The following is a 23,294-nucleotide window of genomic DNA, read 5'->3' on the forward strand; positions in this document are numbered from 1 at the left end:
CTTTTGGTAACCTATACATCCTTGTCGCCGTAGACTATGTCTCTAAGTGGATTGAGGCGGTTGCGTGTAAAACCAATGACCATAGGGTTGTGATTGAGTTCTTGAAAAATAATATACTTACACGTTTTGGTACACCGCGAGCTATAATTAGTGATGGAGGGTCTCACTTTTGTAATGGGACTTCTAGGCTTCTGATGAAGAAATATGGTATTACACATAAGGTAGCTACCCCGTATCATCCACAGACTAGTGGTCAGGTAGAGGTTTCCAATAGGGAGATAAAACGTATATTAGAGAAAACAGTTAATCCTAATCGGAAAGACTGGTCGTCTAGGCTTACTGATGCCTTATGGGCTTACCGTACTGCGTTTAAGACCCCCATTGGAATGTCTCCTTATCGGCTTGTTTATGGCAAGGCATGTCACTTACCTGTTGAGTTAGAATATAGAGCTTATTGGGCTGTTAAGCAGCTAAATTTTTCACTTGACAAGGCAGGAGCCCATAGGAAACTCCAGCTCAATGAGTTGGACGAGATTCGTATAGATGCTTACGATAGTGCGAAGGAGTATAAGAACAAAATGAAACTTGTGCATGATAGAAACATATTACGGAAGTCATTTTCTCCAGGTCAAAAAGTTCTTCTGTATGACACTCGTTTGCATCTATTCCCCGGGAAACTGCGCTCTCGGTGGACAGGTCCTTTTGTGGTCCGTACTGTTTTTCCTCATGGCGCTATTGAGATTGAGACATCAGATGGTACTAGTTCTTCAAAGGTTAACGGTCAGAGATTGAAGCCCTTTTTAGAGCCTTTTCCTACAGATGATGTTGAGGAGGTCCCTCTGGAGGACCCTGTTTACCCTTGATTGACCATCGAGGCGATTTGTATGTTGTATAATTTTTGTATTTAGTTTTTGGTTTCACTTCACTCAGGTACTATCTTTCCGAACTCTCTCTTTACTATTTCCTCATGTTACTTATATTTTTGGTACTGTTCTTTCATGCGAAACATTGAGGACAATGTTAGATTTAAGTTTGGGGGTATGGGAGAAACTTTTTAGTTGCACTTTTGAAACTTCTAGCATCACATGGTATCCGGTTAGCTAAGTTTACATACTGTTTCTCACCGAAAAGATAAAAATTGGAATGCTAGAGATAACAACTTATTGAGACATTAGTGAAAAAGACATTGAGATCCTTGAAATTCAGGAGAGAACTTGTTCTTTTTAGAGGGTAACCGTGATGGACCTAACCATACATGATGGAAAGGAAAGTAGGTCAGGAAATGCCAGAAAGACAAAGAAACCTCACAATGTAGTCTTAGTTACTGGATTTCGACTCTCTCTCAGTAGAAACTTATCATCATCAACAAGCGGAGCGACATCAAAATCTATGAAGAAAGTGAAGACGTTTTAGGTTTAGAAGCAACAATAGAAGAGAATAATTCAAAAATCAAAGTTGAAGTTATAAGAGCAAATGATATAAGTTGTTAGAATCTATGATACCAAGACATCACAAGTTGCGAAGATCCAAGTTTTGAAAGTCCTTCTCTCATGGCCATGTAAATTTTTGTCTTGTAATTTTTTTTATTTTATCCATAAAAAAAATGAAAAAAAAAATGAAAAAAATAATAATAATGAAACATCATTACGTTCTTTTTGTTCAATAAGGCCATAGGGAAGAAGAAATTTATAAGTCAAGCAAGAAATCGAAGAGAAGAGTTAATTGTCAAGGTTCTATGAGGTTCGAGAGTTTATCATCAACAATTGAAGACCGAAGAAGGCGTTGTTTCTACTGGGCACTGTGAGAGAGTCGAAGAAAGATGCATTTTGGTTGCTTTGTTAGTCTGCTTTCAATCTGACACAAGATCTTTCTAGCACTGGTTTAACTCATCACACGTAATTAGTCCAGCTGTGTAGCAGATGTCCCTCTCATTTTTATCTCTCTCCTAATCTTATCCAGCTGTAAAGCAGCGGACGCATCTTACAATTTTTATCTAGCTGTATAGCGGATATCTCTTTATCTAGCAGTCGTGTGGATGTGTCTCCCCTTCTCTTCAGTTAGCTTTAGAGCTGACACCTTTAATTTCTCTGGCATTCTAGTTACTTGGAGATAGGTTGAGAATATGTATGTCCTCATAGCTCTTTGGATACTTGTGACAAATTAGGAGTAAAGGTTTTGTGGGTACACCTCTGGTAAACCCTCCGGAGACAACACTCCGCCACTAGGGCCACCTAGTGGTTTAATGGCTTACTGCACGTGCTAAGTGTAGTCATTTTATTTTAGATTAGATTTGCTCGAGGAATAGCAAATAATAAGTTTGGGGGTATTTGATAGACGCATTTATGTGTCTAATATATCTCAATTGTATATAGTGTTAGTGCTCGATTTTGTACTTAATTGGTTATTTTATTTATTTGTAGGTGTTTTTGGAAAAATAAGGCTTTTGCGGCGAAATTGGCTAAAAAAATGGTTTTTGCGCCCGTGGGAGAAAATTACTATACGGACTCTCACTTTGGATAAGGGGTAACCTAATTACTAAGGGGTGATCCATTTCCAGGCATCTGCTAAAGGGAGACCGGAACTGGATAAAGGGAGGTCATCTTCATAATTTAAATACAAGTTTTGGCGGGAAAGGACTATGCAGCGTCTGGCAGATTTGGAGATCGAATTTCGGACGTGATTTTAGGAGATTCAATTGCTGTATTTGGTACGTATGGGATCTACATGACTAAACAGGCCTGGTACAATCAATTGGACCCAACCAATTGGGCTGGAATGGCCGGGAGAAGTAATCAAAGTCCTAACAGGACACAGTGTTATGTTTTGAGTTTCATTACTTCTCCCGGCCATTCCAGCCCAATTGGTTGGGTCCAATTGATTGTACCAGGCCTGTTTAGTCATGTAGATCCCATACGTACCAAATACAACAATTGAATCTCCTAAAATCACGTCCGAAATTCGATCTCCAAATCTGTCAGACGCTGCATAGTCCTTTCCCGCCAAAACTTGTATTTGAATTATGAAGATGACCTCCCCTTATCCAGTTCCGGTCTCCCTTTAGCAGATGCCTGTAAATGGGTCACCCCTTAGTAATTAGGTTACCCCTTATCCAAAGTGAGAGTCCGTATAGTAATTTTCTCCCACGGGCGCAAAAACCATTTTTTTAGTCAATTTCGCCGCAAAAGCCTTATTTTTCCAAAAACACCTACAAATAAATAAAATAACCAATTAAGTACAAAATCGAGCACTAACACTATATACAATTGAGATATATTAGACACATAAATGCGTCTATCACCTACATGTTTCAGATTCTTCATTACTGCTATCCTCATCATCATAGTACGAAGATGATTGAACCTTATCTAAATAAGTAGTGTCTTTTATTCTAACCTCGTCCTCTAAATTAGGCAAATATTCACTATTTACATCAAGGGTAAAATTGGAAACACTATTTTGGAATGTAAGTTATTTCGAGCAAGTCTTTCGTTCGTCTCAGCCATCAACTTGAGGGATTCCTCTGTAGAAAGTTCACTCATTATTATAGTTCTTTCGTCTAGAATTACACTATTAATCTCAGCTAACTTACGCGTCGACTCAGCTAACTCCCTGAGGGACTCTTCTAAAGGAGGAATAGGAACAGGGGGATCATAAAAAGGACTACTTTTCAATAGTTTGATTGTATCCTCTAGAGACGAAGAACTAGTACTATAATCTTCTTGCTCGTAAGACTGATGCATGTGTGGATAGTAATTGGGCTCACCGGGGTATGACCCATATCCTTCCAAATGATGGCATTCCCAACCACTATTCCCAACATGGTCATAGAAAGCATGATGTCCATATTCAAATTCAGGTCGATATTCATTGTATTGGCTTCTATCATACCAGCTCGACATTCTTAATTGCAAGGGAATTCCACACAACCACAAACAAGGCCGACTCGACCCCACCAAAGAAAACCTAAAGATTTCTAGCAAATAAAAAGCATAATGGCTCCACTTAGATTATTTTCTAGACCAGCTTATATTCCTTCGAAAAGGAATTCGTTACGATTTGAGCACACCCCTCTGGAATCAATCCGAGCTAATGTAAGTTGAATCGAGGCGAGGGAAGCTTAGTATAGCTTTGATACCCAAGGCCTCACCGCATTAGAAGGCGGCGCAGTCACGCATTCAACTCACAAAAACCATCATGAACTTTGAAGTGTGCTTAAAGAGGAACCAATATTTTTCGAACGAGTTTCCTATTAAGCTCGTTACCTTATCGGTCTCGTTCTATTCCAAATTTTAAAGCTTGGGTTCGCGTTAGGTTTCGTTTTCCTAAGGCGGGAAAGAAGGGAGCGGTGATGAAATCCGAACCCTTATCTTGTATTGGCCAGGCCTTGCCCTTTACTAGGAATTTAAAAACAGTCCAAATTCGTCCTCAATCAATGAATCACCTTAAGGAATACAGTAACTCGCTTACAGGAGATTCGCGAGTGTTTCGATGGACTTACCTCCCGTACCAGACGGGGGATGAACCGTTGAAGTCGACTCGGGCCACGACTCCTATGTCATGTACGAACCCGAGGGGCCGAGACGATATAGTAATCGTCGTCCTTCCCTGCACACAGTTTAAATAAATTTTTTTTTTTTTTTAATAATACCCTTCCGTAGGGTTAAAAAAAGAATAAAGTCCAAAAATTACAAAAATTATGAAAAATAAAGCCTATTTACAAATCCTAAAAAAAAAAAAAAATTATGTCTTTTTTTATTCTCTTTTAGATTTTAGCTTTTAGCTTTAAACTTTTTGTTCCCAAGTCCTCAGTATTCCACTTCGAACCTGTAAATCAAAGACACAAAAAGAAACGTAAAAATGAACAAATAATAGTAAAAAAAATAAAAACCTAAAAATTCTACCTAAGCACAAATCCGCGTCGGCGGCGCCAAAATGATTAATGGTTTTCTGGGGTTGTAGTAAATAGGATTCATTTCAGACTTGTGAAGGAAATGGAATTTTTAGATTTAATAAAAATATATATACAAAAATATTAACAATGGTGAGAGGTACTGGGACTAATGATTCGGCCAATCTTCATAACATAGGGCTCAATGATTTATTCTCAACAATAATCGCTCAAAACACATATGGACTCTTATTTTGCCAAAGTAGATTCTCAAAACATTGATTGTAAATGTTAAGCATGACCCATCTAATCAAATAACACCCAATTTAATCAAATCATATTTCAATTAATTTTTAATGCAAAAGTCTCAAAAAGAATTAATAAAATTACCCATGTATGAAGCTCGGCCTCCTCCGTCGTCCCAGTGTTGGGGTTTAACTCATCATAGTAAAAATGCTCTCAAAATAATTTATTATGGCTCAAAAATGGTTTACAAATGATGAGAATATGAGAAATACAATAAAACCAGAGAACTACGACCCTCAGTGACAAAATAAGACTGTTGAAGCCCTGTCACAAACGCTGTGGAAAATAAGACTACCTGATTACGACCCACAGGTGTTAGTCGTTACTTTTGTAGTAAAACGACTGCTGTTGCAGGTCCGTTCTTCGCGTTCTTCATGTTCATCATCATCAGCAGCAGCAGAAACCGAGTTTGGGAAAACTCGAATTTCTTCTTCTCTGGCTCTCCTCAGCCCCCTCAGATTCTCGACAACCTTTCTCTGACCTCCAAGGACTCTATTTAAACCCGAAGCATGCATCGAATCTCCTCCATAACTCCACAAATCCTCGGCAGTGAAAGAAAATATTTTCGGATATTTTCTTTCCTGTTTTAGCTTTTCACGCGTTTTCTCTGGTCCAGCACGCTCCAATTCGACTTATTCACGCCTCAAAACTCTTCCAACGCCAGCAGAACTCCCCCATGCACACAAGAACTTCAATTTTGCTCGTGTTACAGTCCACATGCTTTGTTTTGGGTGTGTGAATCATACCGAAAATTCCAGCCAAATTTGATCGATCATGTCACCCATACTATGTTCCTTAACATATATCACATCTCTATACCAAATTTCAGACATTGAATTGACCCATAACCCCTTCATTTTGACGATCGAAATTCTGCCAGAACTGTTTAGAAATTTCCCGCCAAAATCGTTTCAAATGGGGAAGAAACTGGTATCCCCCTATCCAGAGTAGGGGTGCGAATAGCAACTGCCTTGGGGGTGACCTGGGGGTTCCCTTAGTAATTAGGTTACTCCTTATCCAAAAGCGAGAGTCCGAATAACACTTGTCCTCTGGGTGCCAAAATCAACTTTTCGAGCCGAATTTTCCAAAAATGTTTATTTCCTAAAAATACATAAAAACACAATATTAGTACAAAAATAGAGTTCCAACAATACGAACATTGAGGACAAATTAGACACAAAAATGTGTCTATCAATGCCTCCAAGGTCCCACACGCCCTTGTTTTTATTATTTTAATATTTTTTGCTTCCCTGAACTCATGAAAACTCCTTCAGTTCATGGAAACTCCCTAAGTTCATCAAATTTCTCAAAATTCATGAATTTTTCATAAAATCATTATAAAATTAGGGAAACTCGTGGGACCGGGCCCTAGCCGGCCGACCATGCCTTCCAAGGTCCCATACGCCCTTGTTTTATTATTTTAATTTTTTTGCTTCCTTAAACTCATGAAAACTCCTTCAATTCATGGAAACTCCCAAAATTCATCAAATTCCTCAAAATTCATGAATTTTTCATAAAATCATCAAGATATTATAAAATTAAGGAAAAGGCACCACGGGACCATGGTCACGACCGGCCGACCATTCCTTGACCACTGTGGTCCCACGCCTCCTCATTCCTTATTTTATAATTATTTTTCATCATCTCATGGTGTTTTTCCTCAGTTTCGTCGAAACCCTAATTTTGGCATATTTTCTCGAATGGATGCTCAATTGCACGCCAGAAAATATCAAAATTCTCAGTACTGAGACGCGGACGCCTTGGGGACACGAGCACGCTATCTTGACCGACCAAGATTGGCTCTTTGGCTCACGGAAGCCGGTCCCATCAATTTTCACAATTTTGACCTAATTTGCACAATTGCTCGTATTAGGTCCAAAACTCTCCCAAACACTTTGGATTTTCATGAAGTGATCGTCAGGCGGTCACGGGATAACCCAGGGCCGGTTTCATGACTCCATGGTCGGTCCCTCGCCTTGTCATAATTAATTAGGTTTTCTCAGCTAAGGCTCAGACGAGCATTTTTTGAATAAATGATTAAACCAGTATTTAATCATTCTTCCAACAATAAATCGTCAACTCTTCAGGAGTTCTTCGTATTTGCTCATGTGAGCATATGGACACTACATGGTTAATCCACGGTCCCATGTAGTCGCTCCCTCCTTCGTCCCATGGTTTAAATTCTGACGAACCATGAATTGATCATCTATTGATCGAATTAGGGTTTCCGAATCCAAGGATCATCACTCCATATTCTAACCTTAATAATTTTGTGACGACTTCATGGTCATTAATTTTATTAATTATGCTCGATTGAACGACCAGTATTCTAATCAATATTTTTGGTACGCTGCCAACATCAGACGAGCAACACATGCTCAGACGATCAAATATTCAACAATTCATCACATGAGAAACACTTGCTCAGATGATAAATATTTTCTCAAACCAAGGAATATTGGTTCAAAAATCAATATTCAACGATTCAACGAATGAGCAATACTTGCTCACTTCATCGTAAGAACTATACCTCTGTCTCATGACATGTTCAATTCATGAGTTTCAGAACATCATGTTCGACACTCAGCAACTACATGGACTCATCGTCCCATCAAACCACGAAGTCATCAATTGACTAACAAACCACAAGACGTCAATCGTGTCACTTGGGGGATATCACTTAGGGTTTTGGTCTGGCGGTCTACGGCACGTGTGTTCAAACACACGATGGAATGTGAGCAAGTCGTGCAATCAGTTAAAGGAATTCACGAGGTAGTGGGTGGAAAATTAACCAAGTCTCTACACGTTGAGCAACTGGTTTCAAACACGATCTCCACTTCCCCACTCCTTGATTCCATCAACTGTCACACTTCATGGAATCATGGTGTCTACAATTCCAGCAATATAAATAAGTCTCTGAATCATGATTGAGGCATCATCAGTATCATCAATCTCACGTCAAACTGACAACACGAGATCATCAACTCATCAATTGAGCAACTACTCTCAATTGAGCAATTTCAATCACTCAGAGCTTATCGTATACAGAATTCACACACCCACAATCTTTGATTACCATTGATTCCACACATTTCTCATCTTCCCTCCTACAGATCAACCCATCCTCTCTTGTGACCGAATTTACTCTGGAACGGTCATTGTCTTGATTTAGGCCGGAGTACTACAGATTGATCTCTCGAATCTAAAGCACCCCCTTTGCCGCGGTGCATCTGTGTGAGGTTTAACATTTCGCTCGGTTCGAGGAGTCTCCTCCGTACGGTCGTCTCCTCAATTCCTTAAAAACCAGCAAATCGTTTTTCCCCATCTACAACTATAAAAACCGTTGATCTTGGTTTGGTTCTTGTTTAGCACAAATCCGAACTAAAAAACTGTTGGTTTAACCGTTAATAAAAGTCATTGGATTAATTCACGACCGTTGGATCATGATCTAACTTAATACGTTCCATCCACTTTTCTGCAAAAAGGATCTCAAATATTATAGTAGTGCCAAATAGGAAACATGACTAAGTATAAGGAGGACGAATAGTTTCTAATACCACTTAGGTTGGTTAAGAAATAAAGTATGTAGATGGGATATATGAAAGTCTGTTATATTATTATCGTAGTAAAATAATTTCCGCGATCAGCAATTAGCTTATAAACCTACATATCTTCTCGAATATTAACCACTAGAATTTGGAAAACAAAAATACCTGATTAGAAATGAAAAAAATCACTCTCTTTTCGTAGTATATTAATATTGGTAATTAGCATCTCCATAATCGCGTTGAAAATGTTAAAAAAATTCTTTTATAATTAGTATCTCGATAACTTCGCATTGAAAATGTAAAAAATTTTTTTTTTTATAATATATACTACTTTTAGCCTTTTTTTGGTCTTCTATCAAAACAAACGGTTTTTTACCTAACCATGACATTTCAGTTTGGTACCGAACCATTTATCAGATGATTTGACAAGGTTTTGGAAACCAAGAGACCGTTCCCTTTATTTTGGTTTCGGTTTAGTACAAAATCCAGCCAGGCTGTACCATGTACCAATCCTAGTTACGAGAGTCATGGTGCAAACTACTGAGCAGAATGTAGAGGTCTTGATGGAATCCCCTTCTCTCTCTTTCTATATGCCAAAACTGCTTTTCCAAAGAAAAAACTAATCCTATTTTTTTCCATCTTATTCTCCCAGGGTTTAGATATGGATTTCATATCTTCGAGCAAATCTAAATAATAGTTTTTTCGCTAGATCTTGTTTAAATAAATAAAATCGCATTTTTGAGAGGGACTCTGTATTCAGTTATGTTTTCAACAAATAACACCTCTATGACAATTCTTTGTCATATGATGTTCCAGTGCGCTATTATATCGATTTATTATTTAGTCTGATGATATATTCAAGTATATTTTCGAAGATGACCAAATTCGGCGCGACGATGATCAAGATTCTGGAATGGGTCGATGATATCTGGAGCAGATCATTCATTTTATGAAGGATTATATTTTAATGAACAAGATGTTTTTAAAGAGTTGAATTCTAGTGAGAAGACCATTATTTGGATCATACATATCATTTATCTTTTTGATCAGCTATTTTGTACAATTGTTGTATTTTGAAAATTGAGATACATTAATTTTCTAATTTTTATGTTGTATCGTTATGATGTACTCGAATTATCATGTTATCATGATTCTAGTTGGTGGAATAGTGATTCTCCACCACTATGTTTCTCCTCAAACCTCAATTTCGAAGATCTCTTTTTCAAGAAGAAAAACCCCTTTCAAAATGGTTGGATTATAATCCCAAAACCATTCTCCTAATCTTAGGGTTGCTTGGTACTTTTGAAAAAGCGGAGGTCTAACAACCTCACCCAATATTTCGCTTAGCAATCTGTATGGACTAACTCCAATATACTTACAAGAGAATCAACTATACAGTAAGACTCAATCTAAAGAAAAGTATATCAAAGAATTATATCCCAATCCGCAATCAAACAAATAATAATTTGCGAGCCCGATTGAATATAAGAGAGATAACTTGAACGATACCAAAGACCAATGTTCAAGGATCAATTAATTTCAATCAACAACCAAAGGTTGGATTTACCAATTGATCGATTCAACGCACAACCTGTGATATTTCAATATTAATGATCAAAACTATAAATCTTGATTACTAGCCTATTAGAGCTAAGGTCTTGGATTAGGATAGAAAGTGTAGTTGAGCTTAAGACTCCATGGCAATCATCATACAAGACGAAGGACTACTCAAGGAACTGGTGGATCTTCATCGACTAAAAGGTATGTGGAGACTTGAACTTATCTGTCACTCAAAAGTCTATTTACTCTATCTCTTACTCTTGAGACAAAAGTCGTTTTGATATATAGACTTTCATTATACACATTTGCTATTTCGAGGCGAGTCTATCTCGCCTATCTATTTCTCGAAATATGTGTTGGTAAGATTTCGCTTTAGCCGAATTCATCTTTACCAAGTGACGAAAGTCATGTTATGTTTCATTCACTTTGAAAATTGCTCTGATGAAAAATGGTCTGTGAATAACGGCTATATAACGTTCTCTGAGAATGTTTCAATGATTGAAATGAGAGTTTAGATTACATAATAATTGGTAGGATATAAGCATTGTTGTGGAAACAAATATATGTATAAGTCCTTATTCCTTGAACCAAAGTTTGCGAACTTTGTTGATCAAGAGAAATGGAAGTGGTGTGAGCCAAGTCCGCGAACTGGCAGAAGTTCTCGACCCGAGAATTTCTGCTGGAGTTTGTGAACTCCTTCCATGAGCATAAGTCCGCGAACCCAGTCCACGAACTTGAGCAGGTTATATCTAAAACTGGTTGTTCTTGAACTCATGTTTATTTAAACTAAGGAATGCTTTTGCAAACCGTGGCTATAATGTTCATGAACCGATTCGAGTGAATCAAACTGTTTTTGCTTCGATTGTGTATTGTGTAGTTACATAATATCTAAGAAATTGAAGAATTCTCTAACTAGTTCATTTGAGTCATTTGAACTAGTTATGGTGAAGAAGAATATGGTTGATATGAAAGTAATCATATGGATAACCATTTGGTTGACTTGTTGAACCAACAAATGTTAATGTTTGGGTACGGTTCATAAACCCAAAAATGGACATTTCATTTGTGTGTGACAAGTTAAGTTTTCGATCTAATGGTTGAGAAATATTAGTTTGAATCTAATCAGGTTTTCATCTAACGGTGAATATTGAATGCTTTGTTACTAAGCTAACATTGATTGCAAACCCTGATTTTAAAGTGTATATAAGGGAGAACTCTAGCAACTGGGAAATCTAATCCCCACACATTATGTGTGATACTAGTTGTGCTAAGCTAGAGTCGATTATCCTTTAACCTTTGGTTTCTTCTTCTAAACCAGGTTAACGACTTAAAAACTTCATTGGGATTGTGAAGCCAGACCGATACTACTTTTCTTATAGTTGTGTGCTCTGATCTTGCATCTTCTATCGTTACAAGTACAATTGAAATAATTGGATCGAAATTTTATATCTCCGATAGGCAAGATATAAAAGAAGTCACAAACATCTTCATCTCATCGTTTGTGATTCCACAATATCTTTTTTCGCTGCATCGATTAAGATTATTGTGAGGTGATTGATAATACTAAGCTGTTCTTCGAGAATATAAATATGGTATTATTGATTGGTTCCTGTTCACCTTGATTTATCCAAAGACGGAACAAAACTCGTAGGTATATTCGTGGGAGACGAATTTATCTATTATCATAGACTTTTCTGTGTGTTACTGATTTTTTTATTAACGTCTTCGACTTTGGGTCGTAGACTCTTAGTTGTGGGTGAGATCAGCTAAGGGAATCAAGTGCGCAGTATCCTGCTGGGATCAGAGGCGTAGGAGCATAATTGTACCTTGGATCAGTGTGAGATTGATTTGGGTTCAACTACAGTCCAGACCGAAGTTAGTTTGGAGTAGGCTAGTGTCTGTAGCGGCTTAATATAGTGTATGTTCAATCCGGACTAGGTCCCGAGGTTTTTCTGCATTTGCGGTTTCCTCGTTAACAAAATTCTGGTGTCTGTGTTATTTCTATTCCGCATTATATTTGTTTATATAATTGAAATAATATAGGTTGTGTGTTTTTCAATCAAGTAGAATATCCGACCTTTTGGTTGTTGATTTAAATTGATTGACACTTGGATATTGGTCTTTGGTACCATCCAAGTTATCTCTCTTTGATAAAGACTCGCATATTTCTATTTGCTTGAGTAAAGATCAAATCGAGAGATTGAGATATAAACTCGTTGATATACTTTTTATCTAGATTGATTCTGACTGTCTAGTTGATTCTCTAGAAAGTATATTGGGGTTTGTCCATACATATTTCTAAGTGAAATATTGGGTGTGGTTGTTGTACCCCCACTTTTTCAATTGGTATCAGAGTAGGAAAACACGTTTAAGACCTCATAAGTATGTGTTTGTAGCGATCTGATTATGGACGAGTCTATCTCTAATAACGTACATGTTCATAAATTACCAGATGATTTTCAAAGCTTGGATTCACCGGAGAGGACTGTCAGATCTAGGTCAGTATCTAAACATTCTCTTAATGTAAAACCTATTGAAGTCTGGGAAACACGCCTAGAAGAACAGTTGGATGAACTTTCTGATGAAGGTGATTCAGATATTGATAGAGATGTTGATGAGGAAGTCTCTGAGTATGTGAAGGTTTTGAATTCTTTAGAAAAGAAGAAGATGACAACTTCTCATGTCACTCCTCTTCTGACTCCTCTCTGTCGAGAAAACAAGAAATTGAGAAGATGTTACGCATGTGTTATGTTTCGAATCGTTCTAACGAATCGATCCTCAAGGATTCTGAGGAAAACCTACGTATGAAGTCACTTGAATGTGATAATCTTTATCAAAAGTAATTTTTGTTGGAAAAGAAACTTGCAGAATCTGAAGCAAGGTTTTACTCTCAACAAATTAGTTTTGATGACAGAAAAAGTGCTTGTCTCGCTCGAGAAAAACTCCTTGAGGCTGATATAGCTACTGCTCTTGATAAAATCAAGATGTTGGAAGATGACTTGAAAAAGTTCAATACTAGTTCAAGCAAATTAACCACTATGCTAGGAGCAAGTAAAAATCATCGTGATACACGAGGATTGGGCTATAAGGGAATAGATGCTCCAAGTATTAGCAAAGAGGTAAAATTTTTCAAGGATAGTGATTCTTCTGAACAAAAGGTTTCCACTAATGGAAAAAGTGAAATACCTTCACCGGTAGTTAAGGTTCGAAAGAGCAAAGTATATCAACCTCCAAAGTCAGCACATACAGATCGAGGTAAGAACATTCCTTATGTTTGCCACTATTGCGGAAATAAAGGTCACCTGGAAAGGAGATGTCGTTTCCGTATAAGGAATGAGAAAATTCATGATGTTCTTTTTTGCGCATCACAAGAAGTTTTGAAACCAAGATCATACGTTAAGACTAATCCTCTTAACGTTACAGGTTGTAACTGTCCAACCTTTAGGCAAAGGAATCAGTGCTGTGATAAGCCATGATTGGCCTATAAACGTCATATGAATCCTTTTCACAATCGTAATGGTTATAAAAAGGATAACTTCGTAAAGACGAAGACAAGATCTGATGCTACCAATTGGAGAAAGACTAACTTGCAAAAGAATAGTCAATACAATTCTCTTCTGGAAAATCTTGAAGAGAGTAATGGGAAGAAGGTTTCGGTCGTTCCTAAACGCACTCAAAAGTGGATACCAAAGAAATTCAATGACGTTTTGAGTTTGAATAGGAATGATCTCCCAGAAAGTTCCGTGATTATGGAGAAAGCAGTATCCACGATGCTGGAACTTAAAGAGTTCTTTGGGAAGATGGATTTGGATGTGAAAGGTTCTAAAAGCAATCTCTTTCGTGATAATCCAAAAGTTACTTGTGGTGAGCAAGATATTGATCACCTCAACACAACTTGAGTGTGCTGTAAGTGTATCCTCACCAAGGAATGCCCTGTTATGTATACGGTGAGGGAAGCACGGAAATTGGGGCGCACAGATTATGTTTGGTAAGGCTGTAGAATTCAACTGGATTCATCTAAAAAGGTATATCTATAAACTTGAGCAAGATTTGTGATTTTATTTGCTTAGAGAACTTATAATAATTCACATACCTTTCTTATAGTTCTTTTCTACCTAACTTGATTCGTGTTTAAGGTTCTTAAATGTTTATGTTTGAAAATAATAGTTCGGGATGTTTGGACTTCTTGGTACACATACTTTCCTGTAGACGTCGATATTCGGTAAACTTGTTTTGGCCGTAATTTCTTCGTCCGAACTCGGAATGACCTCATTCTTTTTGAATTCTCCTCCCCTTTGATTTCTCTTCAAAATGGAGATGAGAATTTCTGAATTTGGATGATTAAGATTGGTATTTGTCCTATCTCTTGTTTTTGAGTGTTTTGCTCCGTTTTGTTGCACTTGTTCCACTTCTCTTGGACTTGTGCACTTGTATTCTTGGAGTACTACTCTTCTAATCTCATTTTAAGCTTTTACAAGAATGTTGTTGGTGAATAACAAAGAAGGAAGTTCAAGAATGGGCAGTAACACGAATTACTATGGGAATCTTGAATGTACACAATTATTTTATGTGAACTATGGTTAATGACTTTGTATGTTCTCCTTTGTTAAGAAAATATTTTTATACGCCTTTGGTAGGTATTCTTGGTGTAAATCCGGGAGGAAAAGATTGATTCTACCCTCTAAGGACAAATCATCTTATATGTGCATTACGAGTTTGTTTTTATGCCTAGGAAACTTGTTATGAGAATTTATTCTTGTTTTTGAAGGATTACTAGAGTTTGGAATAGCAATTATTGTGATTACAAATAGCTATGTCCAACGTTTTCATCTTCATGTTTTTAGATTTATTGGTTTAAATTCTAAATTTTTTTGGAAGATGATTTGTGCAGTATTAATATTTATGATTTTATATATTACAATATTGTTATGGGATGTGTGTGTTTACATCCGCGAACTTGACCGTCCCATATCTTGTCAAAAGTAAAGTCTTTCGTATGTCAATATTCATATATTGATAAAAGAATGAATGGACTTTTGACAAATACAAAAGTTAAGCCTATATTTTCAATTATTGATGGAAGATAGGTTAAAATCTTTTGTTTGCAAGGATTATGTCTATTAAATATCGTTATGCAAATAGTGATGGAAAATAGAATGAATCCTTGTGTATTCCGCAGTAATTGATCTTCCCTGATCCATAGTTTATGTATTACTGTGAGGCTCCGTGAAGTGTCTTATGTTGAGCATTGAACGACCAAGTTGATTATTTTCATGATTAGCTATGTTGTTGTTCCGTAAGGTACTTTATGTCGAGCATGTTCAACTAAATTGATCATCTTGTTTGGTTATTTAGTTGTTGCTCCGTAAGTTTTCTTATGTCGAGCACGACCAATTAAATTGATTACTTTTGTGATTATTTTGATTGTGTATTTCGATTAGATTAATTATGGGTTCTCTTGTGATTAATTTAATTGTATATTTTGAGTCTCCATAAGTTCACTTATGTTGAGCATTTGTCGATTAAATTAATCATGGGTTCTCTTGTGGTTAGTTTAATTGAATATTTCAAATTCATACTTGTATGTGATTTGTTATGTCCAAAGAAATCCTTCTTTTCTCTTTCGAAATTAAGGTCGCTCTTGTTGTTCCCTTGGGAATGACATTTTATGGGGGAGAGTTCTTTTTGAACTTGCGCTGAATTGCCAAATCTTTGTGGGGAATGCGGCTGTGGAATATTATAGGGGTTATCTTGTATCTTTAAACTCCTTGATGAATGCATTTAGCTTTGACTTTATGATTGCATCTAAATAAGATGATGTGTGTTCTTTCTTTTGGTCATGAAATGTCTCTTTCAGAAATTTCATTAGGATCCCGTTCTTGTACCTTTGCCAATTTTATTGACAAAAAGGGGGAGAATTAATATGTAGTTCACACTACAAATACATATGGTTTTCGGATCATTATGTAAGGGGGAGTGGTTTCCATGTGAGATGGAGTATTGACTAAGGGGGAGTGATACATATCACCATAGTATTGTTGTTGAAGTTGTGATACAATTGAAATTTGACGTTGTGTAATGATACTATGACACTGTATAACAATGATTGAGAACTATTGTTTTCTTGTTGTTATAGCTACGGATTTTCAACAACGATAATGCTAAACTTACAAACTTTGGGATCATTGGAGTACTTGGAAGTGACGAAGATTTCGAGTAATGTTGAAGATTAGGCATGTGGAATAGGAGCTACAAAAGTTAATTTATTTATTTTTTGTATTCCATATGCATTAATAGTTTTGCCACTAAAATTGACAAAGGGGGAGATTGTTAGAGCATTGCTCGGTCGAACTCGCATGCGTTGCTATCTCAAGCATGTTTGTCAATATTAGTGATCAAAACTATAAGTCTTGATTACTAGCCTATTAGAGATAAGGTCTTGGATTAGGATAAAAAGTGTAGTTGAGCTCAAGACTCCATGGAAATCATCATACAAGACGAAGGACAACTCAAGGAACTGGTGGATCTTCATCGACTAAAAGGTATGTGGAGACTTGAACTTATCTGTCACTCAAAAGTCTATTTACTCTATCTCCTACTCTTGAGACAAAAGTCGTTTTGATATATAGACTTTCATTATACACATTTATTATTTAGAGCCGAGTCTATCTCGCATATCTATTTCTCGAAATGTGTCTTGGTAAGCTTTCACTTTAGACGAATTCATCTTTACCAAGTGACGAAAGTCATGTTATGTTTCAATCACTTTGAAAATTGCTCTGACGAAAAATGGTCTGTGAATAACGGCTATATAACGTTCTCTGAGAATGATTCAATGATTGAGAGTTTAGATTACATAATCATTGGTAGGATATAAGCATTGTTGTGGAAACACATATATGTATAAGTCCTTATTCCTTGAACAAAAGTTTGCGAACTTTGTTGATCAAGAGAAATGGAAGTGGCGTGAGCCAAGTCCGCGAATTAAGTCCGCGAACTGGCGGAAGTTCTCGACCCGAGAATTTATGTTGGAGTTTGTGAACTCCTTCCATGAGCTTAAGTCCGCGAACTTGAGCAGGTTATATATAAAACCGGTTGTTCTTGAACTCATGTTTATTTAAACTAAGGAATTCTTTTGCAAACTGTGGCTATAAAGTTCATGAACCGATTCGAGTGAATCAAACTGTTTTTGCTTCGATTGTATATTGTGTAGTTACATAAGATCTAAGCAATTGAACAACTCTATAACTAGTTCATTTGAGTCATTTGAACTAGTTATGGTGAAGAAGAATATGGTTGATATGAAAGTAATCATATGGCTAACCATTTGGTTGACTTGTTGAACCAACAAATGTTAATGTTTGGGTACGGTTCATAAACCCAAAATTGGACATTTCATTTGTGTGTGACAAGCTAAGTTTTCGATCTAACGGTTGAGAAATATTAGCTTGAATCTAATCAGGTTTTCATCTAACAGTGAATATTGAATGCTTTGTTACTAAGCTAACATTGATTGCAAACCCTGATTTGAAAGTGTAAATAAGGGAGAACTCTAGCAACTGGGAAACCTAATCCCCACACATTCTGTGTGATACTAGTTGTGCTAAGCTAGAGTCAATTCTCCTTTAACCTTTGGTTTGTTCTTATAAACCAGGTTAACGACTTAAAGACTTCATTGGAATTGTGAAGCCAGACCGATACTACTTTTCTTGTAGTTGTTTGATCTGATCTTGCATCTTCTATCGTTACGAGTACAATTGAAATAATTGGCTCGAGATTTTATATCTCCGATAGGCTAGATAGAAAAGAAGTCACAGACATCTTCGTCTCATCGTTTATTATTCCACAATATTTTTTTTCCGCTGCGTCGATTAAGATTATTGTGAGGTAATTGATAATACTAAGTTTTTCTTCGGGAATATAAGTCTGGTATTATTGATTGGTTCATGTTCACCTTGATTTATCAAAAGACGGAATAAAACTCGTAGGTATATTCGTGGGAGACGGATTTATCTATTATCGTAGACTTTTCTATTTGTTACAGATTTGTTCATTAAAGTCTTCGACTTTGGTCGTAGCAACTCTTAGTTGTGGGTGAGATCATCTAAGGGAATTAAGTGCGCAGTATCCTGCTGGGATTAGAGGCGTAGGAGCATAACTGTACCTTGGATCAGTGTGAGATTGATTGCGGTTCAACTACAGTCCAGATCGAAGTTAGTTTGGAGTAGGCTAGTGTCTGTAATGGCTTAATACAGTGTATGTTCAATCTGGACTAGGTCCCGGGGTTTTTCTGCTTTTGCGGTTTCCTCGTTAACAAAATTCTGGTGTCTGTGTTATTTCTATTCCGTATTATATATGTTTATATAATTGAAATAATACAGGTTGTGCGTTGTTCAATCAATTAGAATATCTGACCTTTTGGTTGTTGATTTAAATTGATTGACACTTGGATATTGGTCTTTGGGACCATCCAAGTTATCTCTATTTGATAAAGACTCGCATATTTCTATTTGCTTGAGTAAAGATCAAATCGAGAGATTGAGATATAAACTCTTTGATATACTTTTTATCTAGATTGAGTCTGACTGTCTAATTGATTCTCTAGAAACTATATTTGAGTTTGTCCATACAGATTGCTAAGCGAAATATTGGGTGTGGTTGTTGTACCCCCATTTTTTCAAATTATATAACAAAATATAATGCGGAAAAGAAATAACACAGACACCAAAATTTTTGTTAACGAGGAAACCGCAAATGCAGAAAAACCCCGAGACCTAGTCCAGATTTGAACACCACACTGTATTAAGCTGCTACAGACCCATAAAAAAGTTTTTTATTATTGAGAGCAACTTCATAAAACCCTTTCTGTTGAGGCAGAGTCAAGAATTTCGATCACTCTCGAACCTGGATTCTTTCGATAGGGATGGTTATTTCTCTCTCAACTTTTAAGGATGAGATTGTGTTCATATATGTGTCTAACTTCTTATGACTAGTGTGAAAAATCTTTATGTCTTCTTAGAGCGTTGGATGCTATCATTTCGGAGAACTAGTAAGTTGGAAAAGTAGGTTTTGTGGGTATATCTCTAGTAAACCCTCACGAGACTATAACTCGTCCACTAGGGTTTCCCATAACTGACAGTTGAGAAAGAAAGAGAACACGCTTGTCAGTTTTGTGTACCAGGTGGTTAGGGATGTAGATGGATTTAGTTTTGAGTTATTAGGTGCAATGGAGTCATTAGGGATGTAGATGGATTTGTTGTGTAACAGGTGGTTGAAATTCATAGGTTTGATAAGCTTGGAGAGATGGTGCAGTTAATAGAAGGAAATGGATTACATACTCTTGCTTCTGGTGATAACAGGATTGTGGTGCTTCTTATTGTTCAGTTCAGTGGACAAAAGAGAATTGAAAGAGAAGTGCTGCTGATGTACCAAGTCAAGGAAGAAATGAAGAAAAGAGTTGATAACATTGATTCTGATAAGGAATGGAAGAAACCCATACAGGGTTTGAAATGAATGTCTTACAGGCGAGAACAGGTGAAGCTCTGATGCTGAAATTGAATTTGCAAGAAGGAAGCAGATTGCAGGTGGAGTTATAGTTGGATGGCTTTGGTGCTTCAATGGCTAGGCAGAGAGGATGCAAGCAGTGATGGTGTGAACCTCAAGTGGATTTTCCAGGGAGTTACTGGTTAGATGATGGTGATCAAGATGTTCATGAGTTCGAGAGAGAAATTCGAGTCAAGGAGAAGAACAAGAAGCTGTTGCCGTTAGTTACAAAGAATATGAACCTCAGGTGGTTGTTGGATTAATTGTGTACATGGGGTTTACAGATTGAGACTTTGGTTGCATCAAGGAATGCAGTTGAGATGAAGGATGGAATTGAAGATGGTAGCTCTACAGTGATTGCAAGGGATTTACAAGCATAATTCTAGGAACTGGTGGTGTTTGTGTATGCAGGTATATGCAAATGGGGTTGTGCAGGCATGAAGTGAAGCTGATGTTGCTGTGAAGTTGAGAAGGAGATTATGAAGTTGCTGTTATTGAAGTGACAAGGAGTTATAGGACAACGCAGATGCAGTTAGGGACAGTGCTTGTGGAGAATGGCTAGTGGTGCTAGTTGATAATGGTCTGGTGGTAGTGTCAGTAGTGGATATGAATGAATGTGAATACTGGGAGTGCAGGTAAAGCTGAAATGGAGTGATGAAGATGTATGCCAATCAGACCGTAGATGAGATTACGAAGCAATGATGTAGATGTTGTGAAGATTGCAGGATTGAGAAGTTGTGCGAAAAGTGAGCATAATTGGTGCACTGGTGGTACTAGTTGCGGTTGCCGAATTTCTGAATGGAAAGTGGGAATTTCAAAGTTTCACTTAATCATGAAGGGGGTTCGAGTCGGGTGCAAGAGTCGACGGCCGGATATATGAGCTACCGGGCAAAATTTTGGGTACGTTTCCGCAAGAAATAAGGAATTGAGTTAGATGATTCTAGTGAATGTTTGAAATGCATAGGAGTAGAGTTGAGCTGCTGGGAGTATGCACTTGCTGGTGAATGTTTCCGATGACAAAGGCGGCCAGAGACAGTTTCCCGGTGCCGGATTCCGACGACGGTGACCAGATTCCGGTGATGAAGTCAGCAATTTGGCAACCCAGTTTTCGACCCAGAATTTCTAGAAGAGATGTTTTAACACTTGGGCTTGGTGGACCAATTGGAGACGGGTTTTGAGAAGACTTAACCTACTTTTGGAAAGAGTATCCTTTTGGAATTGGAGAAGCATATAAATAGAAAAGTCTTTCTCTAAACCGAGATATCTCCGTTAGGGAGGCTTCTACTTGTTTTCTAGGGTTTCACATGATAGTTCTTCTTTTCTTTCTATGATGATTTAAAAAAACACAAGTAACTAAGTTTTATTATTGGTTAAAGATGTAGTTGGATTTTGCAACCAAGTTATTGATTTTATGAATTAGTTTTCTCTCAATATTATCGTTTGATTTTTACTTCGTATAATAATTGCATGATTGATGTATTGCAATATGATCGAGTGTTTGTTTAGTTAAGTCTAGAATTGATTGAACTCACATTCATATCTATAACTAATTTAGCGTTCATCATCGAGCGATAACCTTGAATATGAGTAACATGATATGATTACGGTTTGTAGTGATACACTCTTGTAATCATATGTAGAAATTGACTTTTATCCGGATTTTCATGCGCAATGTATGACAATTGCATTGATTAGCCTATTTCTTAAACTTAATGCTCCTAGGAATTGAACTTAATTAGCACAAGGTGTTAGGTTATTCTTTAGGTAGAATTCAAACTCGCAGCTCTAATGTATTTTTTGATGAATTTAGGAAATTGACGGAGTATTCTTGCAATGAGGTATTATAGGGATTTTGATGATAGCGAGTAAATACGAATTCTAATCATACATTCAATATTTGTTGACAATTGAAGATCAAACCTTTATCCAATATTTTCACATCCTTGCTTTGCGTGATTTATTTCTTTACTTTGCTTTTATTTTAGTATACTTTTATAAAAATCATAAAATCCCCCCTTGTTACTTATAAGAAACCATAACATATTGACAACCCAAGACCTCTCTGTGGGAACGATCCTTTCTTGCCCTTGCTATATTTTATATTTTGAGTAGTGAGAAAGTAATTTATTTTTGTCGCATACGACAACAATCAAATTTTGGCGCCGCTGCCGGGGAGGCAGCGGTTGTCACTTGTTTTTGGTTTCTTATTTTTTGTTTTTAGTTTTTCTTATTTTATGGTTTGTAACATAGTTTTGAGAACTCTTGTTTTAAGTACCAGTTTATATGGATGGAGCATATTGGAACAACGGATACGGTTTTTAACCTCCTCAACGCTATGACAATTGCCCCACCATCTATGAGATACAATCAAAACCAATTTATTGGCTATGAGGCATATCCTAGAGAACCTTATGGTTATTTTCATACATACCAACAACAACCTTGTAGTGGGTATGTAAGTCAAGCACCTAGGTGGGACAATTCTATTGCTAATTGGCTTCATTCGAGTTATATGCAGATTATGAATGGATTGCAAGACATGCAACAAAGACTAGACCAACTTGACCATGATAGAGAGAACGCCGCACAAACCAATTTCTGCAACACTTTTTCTTACCCGACTCCGGATCGTAGTTATGATCATTCACCCATTCAAAGGGAAGATTCATGGGAAAGAGAACCTATTGTAGTCAACGGTGGTAAGCGTGTGAACATCAGGAAACCTGCACAGAAATTATACAAGTTGGAAGGATGGAGCCTCGGAAGAGCTTGTCGAAGAAATTAGTAGGACTTTTCATATGGAACTTAAACGATGTCGGGATAAAGGTTATGAAACCGATGAAGATTCTTACTATGGTAAGTCTGAAAATGAAGATGATTGTGTTGAAAAGTACCAACCTTTGGGGATATTTGATGACATTAGTGTAGTTGACTCAACTCTTCATCTTTATAATGATCAAACACATATTTAAAAGGTACATGAGTATGATGAAACTAGTGTGAATTTCTTTGTAACAAGGTTTGAGTCTAATGAAGAGGAGTATGTTGAGAATGAAACCGGTATGAACAATATTGTGTAAGACCCAATTGAGCTTGAAAAAGATTGTAATGAAGATGCTGATGTCGAGACTTTGGTTAAGGAAGAAACGGACTAAGAATAGTTGCAAGGTTTGATAGAGGACCATGATATAAAAGAGGTCAATAATTCACTTGAGTTTTTCAAGGATAAAGAGGATTCCGCAATACAAGAGATTGTGATAGGTTTATCTAACCCTTTGCATATTGCTTCTTCTCCTTTACCTCTTATTGGTTTGAATATATGTGCTTCGAGAATATTGTTGAATGACTTTGTTTCTCGATATCCTCCTGTTTGTGGGTGAAAACTGTTTCTGCTGTTTTTGGTAAATTTGGGTGTGTGGATGAGAAACAAGTCTAGACCCTAAACAATG

The sequence above is a fragment of the Papaver somniferum genome, chromosome 3 (assembly GCF_003573695.1).
Source record: "Papaver somniferum cultivar HN1 chromosome 3, ASM357369v1, whole genome shotgun sequence".
Lineage (NCBI taxonomy): Eukaryota > Viridiplantae > Streptophyta > Magnoliopsida > Ranunculales > Papaveraceae > Papaver > Papaver somniferum.